Here is a 10,551-nt window from a genome sequence, read left to right as displayed (position 1 = left end):
AATTTAAAAACTTGTAGACTTATCTGTTTATTCATTCAATAATTATAGACCTAGGTTTTAGATGTCTTTTAAGAACTCCTAAACAGACCAGTTTTAACTTGTCTCTGTGAATGAACTTTAGAAATTACCCATCAAATTCTGAGCCCCAGGCCAGTCTGTCTCTGCCCCAATTCCCACTTTCCAGCCCAAATTAAGTTGCCATCCTTCTGCAGTTTGTCACTTTGCCTCCAGTAAGACAAACCAATGTCTTTATTCACCCAAAATAGTGAAGTTATGTGTGTGCCTGTTTCATTAAGGAATCTGTACTTTGTTGTCATTGGGTTCCCTGTGCTCCACACATATCTGGCACTGTTATTTTCAAATAAGTACATGAGTAAATACATTTTTGTGTGAGTTTGTAGTGTTTTTAAAAGGAATTGTGAAATAACGCACCAACTGAAGCTGGCAAATATCTTTCACACACTCAAATCTGCAACATCAAATGATTATTTCAGTCACTTAATTTAAAATCACTTTTCTAAAAATATAGCAACTCAAATAGCTAAAATACTGCCAAAGTCAACCATTAGAAATGCACTTGCTTCTATACTAAAATTTCCCAATATTATACATATCATACCTTCCAATCAACTTACAATTAATTTGAAATAAGTATACCCTTAAAAGCCACAACATGAATATTCCTTTATGCCTAAAAGCAGTGAGTGTCCTGTTAACAAACAAAATCACCTACAACTTGCCTCAAGAGTGAAAGTGAAAGTCACTCAGTCGTGTCCGACTCTTTACGACTGTATAGTCCATGGAATTCTTCAGGCCAGAATACTGGAGTGGGTACCCTTTCCCTTCTCCAGGGGATCTTCCCAACCCAGGGCTTGAACTCAGGTCTCCCACATTGCAGGCAGATTCTTTAACAGCTGAGCCACCAGGGAAGCCCAAGAACACTGGAGTGGGTAGCCTATCCCTTCTCCAGGGGATATTCCTGACCCAGGAATCGAAGTGGGGTGTCCTGCATTGCAGGCAGATTCTTTACCAACTGAGCTATTAGGGAATCCATTGATATAAATTGTCACAGTATCTATGTGTAAGCCAAACTGTGAGGTCCCTGTGCCTTTTCTTGTCCTCTGCCTCCTGTCTGCCAAGGGGACACTGCTTATCTTTCAGGACTCAGCTCAAGGGTCACAGCCCTCTATGAAGCCTTTCTTTTTTATAGACCTTTTCCCTCTGCCAATAAATTTGGCCGGTACTGCCCTCTGCTCATCCCCCTGAGGTGCCACTGCAGACTTCACCCCATCACATTTGTCTGTGCATGCATCTGTCCCCGCTGCCCAAGATCCAGCTGTATTTGTCTTTGTAATTCCTCTTCCTTGTTCAGTACCTGGCAACATACAAGCTCTCAGTACATGCTCATATATTTGTGTGTTTTCATAATTAGATGGTTTCCCACTTGTCCGCTCCTTAATTCTAGCCTTGTAATTGATGCTACACTGAAAACGTGAGCCATTAGGACAAAAACGTGATTGTCCAGCAGAGGGAGCCCCACAGCCCTGATCAGCGGGGAGTAGCCTGGCTGACTGGGACCTGCAGTATGGGCTTCAATCTTTCCCAGTGCCCTCTTTCACCTCCTCAGGAAAACTTGCCTAATGGCAAGCCCAGACAATGTCAGAACATAGCTGGAAGTTGGAAGTACGATGTCAGTCACGGGGGTCCTTCCAAAAAGAGATGTGTAAGGGAGGCACCAACATCTCCAAAAGAATAAAAATTACTGTTGTTCTTGTTGTTGTTACAGATAACATGATGCGAGCACAGATTATATGTCAGTCACTCTGCTAAGTGTTTTGCCTATGATGTACTCGTCAAAATAACCTTATAAGGTAAACCTCCACTTTTTCACAGATAAGGAATCTGAAGCTCAGAGAGGTTCATGGAACTTGTTCATTCATCTTGATAGTAAATGATGGAGCCAGGATTCAAAATCCAGTTTGTTTCAGGCAGAGCCCAGACACATATCTATTGTGCTCTGCTGCCTTCTGTAGGGAGATACTGCTGCTGCTGCTGCTGCTGCTAAGTCGCTTCAGTCGTGTCCGACTCTGTGCGACCCCATAGACGGCAGCCCACCAGGCTCCTCTGTCCCTGGGATTCTCCAGGCAAGAACACTGGAGTGGGTTGCCATTTCCTTCTCCAATGCATGAAAGTGAAAAGTGAAAGTGAAGTTGCTCAGTCATGTCCGACCCTCAGCGACCCCATGGACTGCAGCCTACCAGGCTCCTCCGTCCTTGGGATTTTCCAGGCAAGAGTACTGGAGTGGGGTGCCATTGCCTTCTCCGAGGGAGATACTGAAAGCCTTAATTCAGGGAACAAACTGAGACAAGGAAATGTGGTTAAATAGGAAAAAAGAACATGGGTTGGTCTCTGGACAGTTGATGTTTTTAGATATTTAGTCAATGAACCACCCAAAATTATGTCTCATACCACTCTTTGTGAAACACCAACTTAATTTTTAAACAGGGGCGGGAGGGGGGGGGTTGTTTCCAAAAGGTTCCTCATTCAGTTGCAAATATATTACCGTAAACTTAGCACCACCATTAAAGATGCTACTGCTGAGTGTTTATTGGACTAATGGGTTTCCATGAATACACCTTTGAGAGGACAGGACACAGGGCAGATGTCAAGATCAAGAGAAGTCTTTAAGATGCCATTAGGGAAAATACTCTATAGTATTTATAGTATAAAGACCTATAACAAAATCAGTGTGCTACTCAGAAGCTAAACCCAGGCTCCCATCTCCTGATACCTGATTCTGCTCAGAGGTCCCCATGTCCAGCTGGTCCAGAATGAAAGATGTTGGACGGAAAAGTGTTGCTTGTAATTGACTCTGTGTAAGAATTAGAATATGATATAAAACTCAGATGGTAAAGAATCTGTCTGCAATGCAGGAGACCTAAGTTCTACCCCTGGGTCAGGAAAATCCCCTGGAGAGGGGAATGGCAACCCACTCCACTATTCTTGCCTGGAGAATTCCATGGACAGAGGAGTCTGGTGAGCTACAGTCCGTGGGATCAAAAAGAGTTGAACATGACTGAGTGACTTAGCACATAAGAGAAAAGAATCCAAAAAAACCACTGAGATATATATGCATGTATAACTGAATCACTGTCCTGTATACCTGAAACTAACACAACATGATAAATCAACTATACTCCAGTATAAAATAAATAAATTTTTAAAATAAGAATTAGGGCGTGAAGCTGGTATTCCATTATTGTCTTATGATATTGGGCATCTGTTTCGTCTGTAAGGGTAGCCATATTGCAGTGTGCCTCATCCCCTTGGGATGAGGTCTGATTCCCATTCAGAAATTATTTCCTCATGGAAGAAAAAGGCAACAAGGAGGACCCCATATGTGCCCAAGCATAGCCTCCATGGAGGTGACTTGCGAGATTAGTGCACCCATTCTAGCAGACATGTGGCAACTCAGCAGAGTACAAGGTTGCCAGTTGAAATATTTGCCAACACAACTGGGGTCACCAATGTTTATGCAGATGGTATAACCTTCTGTCTCAGAGTAATTGGAGATGTGTCACAGGGACACAAATTCCTGCCAAATGCACTCTTCCCAAAAGGAGCCTGAGATAAATGCTCCACAGCAAACCTTACCTAGCAATGCATATTCCAGGGGCCCCTCAGTCTTTCACTGTGAAAAAGAAGGGAGCCTGATTTGTGGATCTTCAGATCAAGCCCACTGCTGCTGCTTGAAAGGCCAGTCTTAGCAAGGGTATAACTGGCACATCAAATGGGTGATCACATGGATATTATGGGTTAGCACAAGGCTCTAGTTAAAAGGTAATTCCCTTTGAAACTGATTAAAAAAAAAAAAAAACATTTAGGACACAGTACAAGCACCTGGTCGGAGAAGGCAATGGCAACCCACTCCAGTACTCTTGCCTGGAAAGTCCCATGGATGGAGGGGCCTGGTAGGCTGCAGTCCATGGGGTTGCTGGGAGTCGGATACGACTGAGCGACTTCACTTTCACTTTCACTTTCACTTTTCACTTTCCGGCATTGGAGAAGGAAATGGCAACCCACTCCAGTGTTCTTGCCTGGAGAATCCCAGGGACGGGGAGCCTGGTGGGCTGTTGTCTATGGGGTCGCACAGAGTCGGACACGACTGCGGCGACTTAGCAGCAGCAGCAGCACAAGCACCTGGTATGGGGCACGGAGGAGGCTGTGGCAGCTGGGAGCCCGGCCAGGAGCCTGGCCAGGAGCTAACAGAGCAGAGCACAAGGCCTTCCCACTGCCGGCCACTAGGGGGCGAGGGAGGGAAACATTCAGTAAATGATAGTGTTGATGGGAGAAAGCAATGGCACCCCACTCCAGTACTCTTGCCTGGAAAATCCCATGGGCGGAGGAGCCTGGTAGGCTGTAGTCCATGGGGTCGCTAAGAGTCGGACACGACTGAGCGACTTCACTTTCACTTTTCACTTTCATGCATTGGAGAAGGAAATGGCACCCCACTCCAGTACTCTTGCCTGGAGAATCCCAGGGACGGGGGAGCCTGGTGGGCTGCCGTCTATGGGGTCGCACAGAGTCAGAGACGACTGAAGCGACTTAGCAGCAGCAGCAGCAAATGGCATTTGAAATGGCAAAAGCCCATGAAGGAGGCCCTCCTGTAATCCATATCGGGGAATGCTGCACTCCCAGTGGAAATCCCAGCCACGAGACGGCGATGGCACCCCACTCCAGTACTCTTGCCTGGAAAATCCCATGGATGGAAGAGCCTGGTGGGCTGCAGTCCATGGAGTCGTGAAGAGTCGGACGCGACTGAGCGACTTCCCTTTCACTTTTCACTTTCATGCATTGGAGAAGGAAATGGCAACCCACTCCAGTGTTCTTGCCTGGAGAATCCCAGGGACAGGGGAGCCTGGTGGGCTGCCGTCTATGGGGTCACACAGAGTCGGACACGACTGAAGTGACTTAGCAGCAGCAGGGCAGCCCAGTAGGAGAGGGACGTGTCTCTGGGAAGAGACATCTGTTCCCACACCCTGGACTTCCCAGGAGTTGGCCTGGCTTGTCAGTAATGAAGGACACACACTGCAAAGCCAGGAAGAGGACGGCTCCCACTTGCAGGAAAGCCAAATTCTCCCTACTCCATAGAAACCTGAGCAGGGCTTCGAGGCTGGGTCTCCCACCAGCCAAGAGACAGAGTGATAGGTTTCACTAAAGTGTTGAAGCAAGCCTTTACCTTTTTTTTTTTCTTTTCCATTCCCCCCATTTTATCCATCCTATAAAAAATCTCCAACCATAAGACTGTTCTATACATCAGTGTCTCTTTTGCTGTCTCGTACACAGGGTTATTGTTACCATCTTTCTAAATTCCATATATATGCATTAGTATACTGTATTGGTGTTTTTCTTTCTAGCTTACTTCACTCTGTATAATAGGCTCCAGTTTCATCCACCTCATTCGAACTGATTCAAATGTATTCTTTTTAATGGCTGAGTAATACTCCATTGTGTATATGTACCACAGCTTTCTTATCAATTCATCTGCTGATGGACATCTAGGTTGCTTCCAGGTTCGATGCACGATACTGGATGCTTGGGGCTGGTGCACTGGGACGACCCAGAGGGATGGTGTGGGGAGGGAGGAGGGAGGAGGGTTCAGGATGGGGAACACATGTATACCTGTGGTGGATTCATTTTGATATTTGGCAAAACTAATACAATTATGTAAAGTTTAAAAAATAAAATAAAATAAAAAAAAATCTCCAACCTTGTTAAGCTAACCAGATAATTAATCTGAATTAGCACTAGGGGATTCCTGAATCACAGAACACAAATGCTTAAAATAAGTGAATTGCCTCATTAGCTTAGGAAACGTTTTCTTTAATGGGATGGATAAAACACGGGTGAATGGTAAGAGGAGATGCTTCTAGCTCAGCTCCCAAAAAGACTACTATATTTTACAGACTTGAAGTGGAAAAGGAAGACACTAACTAGAGGAATTACAGCCAAAAGATGGAGGTTAACAGCTTCAACTGGGGCAGACATGTACAAAGAACATGCTCAGGGAACCCTGCCAGAGCACAGGAAGCTTCCATCTTATTCTAGTACACTAAGACCCCTACATAAGAACAAGTTCTATTCTGAGAGTGCATTCATAAGTCCAATTGGTTTGTAAGTCCAACAGAGTTATCCTAGGTACCCAGCTAACACAATCGGCTATATATTAAGGTACTGTAATAGGTTTATAATATTTTTCACACCAATAATACATAAAAAACAAACACAAAAAATGTCAAGCTGTTATGCTTGGTTCTGGACATCCTGGGCTCGAAACAAACACATTGTACTACTGGACTCTATACAGTAGTGTGAAGTACACAACCACTAATGCCAAAGAAGCTGAAGTTGAATGGTTCTATGAAGACCTACAACACTTTCTAAGAACTACCACCAAAAAATGATGTCCTTTTCATAATAGGGGACTGGAATGCAAAAGTAGGAAGTCAAGAGCTACCTGGAGTAACAGGCAAGTTTGGCCTTGGAGTACAAAGTGAAGCAGGGCAAAGGCTAATAGAGTGTTGCCAAAAGAACTCACTGGTCATAGCAAACACCCTCTTATAACAACACGAGACAACTCTACACATGGACTTCACCAGATGGTCAATACCGAAATAAGATTGATTATATTCTTTGCAGCCAAAGATGGAGAAGCTCTATACAGTCAGCCAAAACAGGACCAGAAGCTGACTGAAGCTCAGATCTTTAGCACCTTACTGAAACTTCTGGCTTAAATTGAAGAAAACAGGGAAAGCCACTAGGCCATTCAGGTATGATCTTAATCAAATCCCTTATGATTATACAGTGGAAGTGAGAAATAGATTCAAGGGGTTAGATCTGATAGACAGAGTGCCTGATGAACTATAGATGGAAGTTCATAACACTGTACAGGAGGCAGTGATGAAAACCATCCCCAAGAAAAACAAATGCAAGAAGAAAACATGTTTGTCTGAGGAGGCCTTATAAATAACTGAGAAAAAAAAAAGAGAAGTGAAAGGCAAAGGAGAAAGGGAAAGATATACCCATCTGAATGCAGAGTTCCAAAGAATAGCAAGGAGAGATAAGAAAGCCTTCTTAAGTGAACAATGCAAAGAAATAGAGGAAAACAACACAATGGGAAAGACTAAAGATCTCTTCAAGAAACTTAGAGATACCAAGGGAACATTTCATGCAAAGATGGGCAAAATAAAGGACAGAAGCAGAAAATATTAAGAAGAGGTGGCAAGAATACACAGAAGAACTATACCAAAAAAGTCCTAATGACCCAAACAACCATGATGGTATGGCCACTCATCAAGAGCCAGAAATCCTGGAGTGTGAAGTCAAGGGGGCCTTAGAAAGTATTGCTATGAACAAAGCGAGTGGAAGTGATAGATTTCCAGCTGAGCTATTTCAAATCCTAAAAGATGATGCTGTGAAAGTGCTGCACTCAATATGCCAGCAAATTTCGAAAACTCAGCAGTGGCCACAGGACTGGAAAAAGTCAGTTTTCATTCCAATCCCAAAGAAGGACAATGCCAAACAATCTTCAAACTACTGAACAATTGTACTCATTTCACATGTCAGCAAGGTAATGCTCAAAATCCTTCAAGTGAGGGTTCAACAGTACATGAACCTAGAACTTCCAGATGTAAAAGCTGAATTTAGAAAAAACAGAGGAACCAGAGATCAAATTGCTAGTATCCGTTGGATCACAGGAAAAGCAAGAGAATTCCAGAAAAACATCTACTTCTGCTTCACTGACTATGCTAAAAACATCTGCTTCTGCTTTATTGACTATACCATTGACTGTGTGGATCACAACAAACTGTGGAAAATTCTTAAAGAGATGGGAATCCCAGACCACCATACCTGCCTCCTGAGAAACCTGTATGCAGGTCAAGAAGCAACAGTTAAAACTGGACATGGAACAACAGACTGATTCAAAACTGGGAAAGGAGTACATCAAGGCTGTATATTGTCACCCTGCCTATTTAACTTCTATGCAGACTACATCATGTGAAATGCCAGGCTGGATGAATCACAAGCTGGAATCAAGATTGCCAGGGGAATATCAATAGCCTCAGGTATGCAGATGACACCACACTCATGGCAGAAAGTGAAGAGGAACTAAAGAGCCTCTTGATGAAGGTGGAAGAGGAGAGTGAAAAAGGTGGCTTAAAAGTCAACATTCAAAAAACTAAGATCATGGCATCTGGTCCCATCACTTCATGGCAAGTAGATGGGGGAACAATGGAAACAGTGACAGACTTTATTTTCTTGGGCTCCAAAATCACTGCAGGTGGTGACTGCAGCCGTGAAATTAAAAGATGCTTGCTTCTTTGAAGAAAACCATTGACAAATGTACACAGCATATTCAAAAGCAGAGACATTACTTTGATGACAAAAGTCCGTATAGTCAAAGCTATGATTTTTATGGTAGTCATGTACAGATGTGAGAGTTGGACCATAAAGAAGTCTGAGCATGGAATAATTGATGCTTTCGAACTGTGGTGCTGGAGAAAACTCTTGAGAGCCCCTTGGACTGTAAGGAGACCAAATCAGCTAATCCTAAAGGAAATTAACCTTGAATATTCTTTGGAAGGACTGATGCTGAAGCTCCAATACTTTGGCTACCTGATGCAAAGAGCCGACTCATTGGAAAAGACCCTGATGCTGGGAAAGAGTGAAGGCAGGAGGAGAAGAGGATGACAGAGGATGAGATGATTGGATGGCATCATTGATTCAGTGGACACGAGTTTTAGCAAACTCCAGGAGATAGTGAAGGACAGGGAAGCCTGGTCTGCCACAGTCCATGGGGTCACAAAGAGTCAGGCACAACTGTGCAACTGAACAAAAATAAAAACACAACCACTAGTAGAGGATGGACACACATCACAATGTACACCAGATATGTGGTGTAATTGGACATGTGAACACACATTCACATCTTTGAAAGTTGGCAACTTAAAGGTTTGTAGGTAGGGGACTTGCTGTATTTCTTAGCCCATGACAGGTCCCCTCCCATCACTACAGAAATCCCCCAATGTTGACAGCATTCTAAAATGTTTCCTGGACTTCCCTGGTGGCACAGTGAATAAGTCTGGACTTCCCTGGTGGCACAGTGAATAAGTGTCCACCTGCCCCTTCCAATCCAGGGGACATGGGTTTGATCCCTGGTCCAGGAAGATTCCACGTACTACAGAACAACTAAGCCGGTGTGCCACAACTACTGAGCCAGCACACTCTAGGCCCCATAAGCTGCAACTACTGAGCCTGTATGCCACAAATCCCGAGGCCCACACACCTAGAGCCTGTGCTCCACAGCAAGGGAAGCCACTGCAGTGAGAAGCCCATGCACCACAAGGAAGAGTGTGTTCCACTCACCCCCAACTAGAGAAAGCCCACACAAAGCAATGAAGAGCCAGGGCAGCCAAAAATGAATGAACGAATGAGTAAATAAATAAATTTTTTAAAGTCAGTCCCTTTTAAAAAATAAAATAAAATGGTTCTAGACAAACAAATGTGCACCTGGGAAATATGAAAGAGAACCTATTTTTAAAGTCCCACACCTGTTATTCACCCTGCTTGCAACAAACCATCTACAAACCTAAGTTCGTGACTCTGGCTCCTCCTTAGCAGGAGCCTGTACTCAACTCATTGGAATAAGAGAAAAAGATCCCAAATCTGTTTCACTCGGGTGAATAAGAGCACAGCTAACATGAGTTACAGTTCCCATTTTCACCTGCCTCCCTCCAAAACACCACCATCTCCAAAAGTAAAAATAGAACTGCCCTTTCAGTGATCCCATCAAAAATAAAAAAAATACTTTTGTCTGTCCAGCAAGCATATACAATGTTAATACTTCAACAACGGACTTTTTCAGTTAAGTTCAATGGTTCAGTAGTGTCCACCTCTTTGTGACCCCATGACTCGCAGCACACCAGGCCTCCCTGTCATCACCAACTCCCAGAGTTCACCCAAACTCATGTCCGTCGAGTCGGTGATGCCATTCAGCCATCTCATCCTCTGTCATCCCCTTCTCCTCTTGCATCCAATCCCTCCCAGCATCAAGGTCTTTTCCAATGAGTCAACTCTTCGCATGAGGTGGCCAAAGTACTGGAGTTTCAGCTTCAGCATCAGTCCTTACAATGAACACCCAGGACTGATCTCCTTTAGAATGGACTGGTTGGCTCTCCTTGCAGGCCAAGGGACTCTCAAGAGTCTTCTCCAACACCACAGTTCAAAAGCATCAACTCTTTGGCACTCAGCTTTCTTCACAGTCCAACTCTCACGTCCATACATGACCACAGGAAAAACCATAGCCTTGACTAGATGGACCTTTTTTGGCAAAGTAATGTCTCTGCTTTTTAATATGCTATCTAGGTTGGTCATAGGAGAAGGCAATGGCACCCCACTCCAGTGTTCTTGCCTGGAGAATTCCAGGGACGGGGGAGCCTGGTGGGCTGCTGTCTACAGGGTTGCACAGAGTTGGACATGACTCAAGCGACT

This window comes from Bubalus bubalis, chromosome X, assembly GCF_019923935.1.
Source record: "Bubalus bubalis isolate 160015118507 breed Murrah chromosome X, NDDB_SH_1, whole genome shotgun sequence".
Lineage (NCBI taxonomy): Eukaryota > Metazoa > Chordata > Mammalia > Artiodactyla > Bovidae > Bubalus > Bubalus bubalis.
This window is presented reverse-complemented; position numbering follows the sequence as displayed.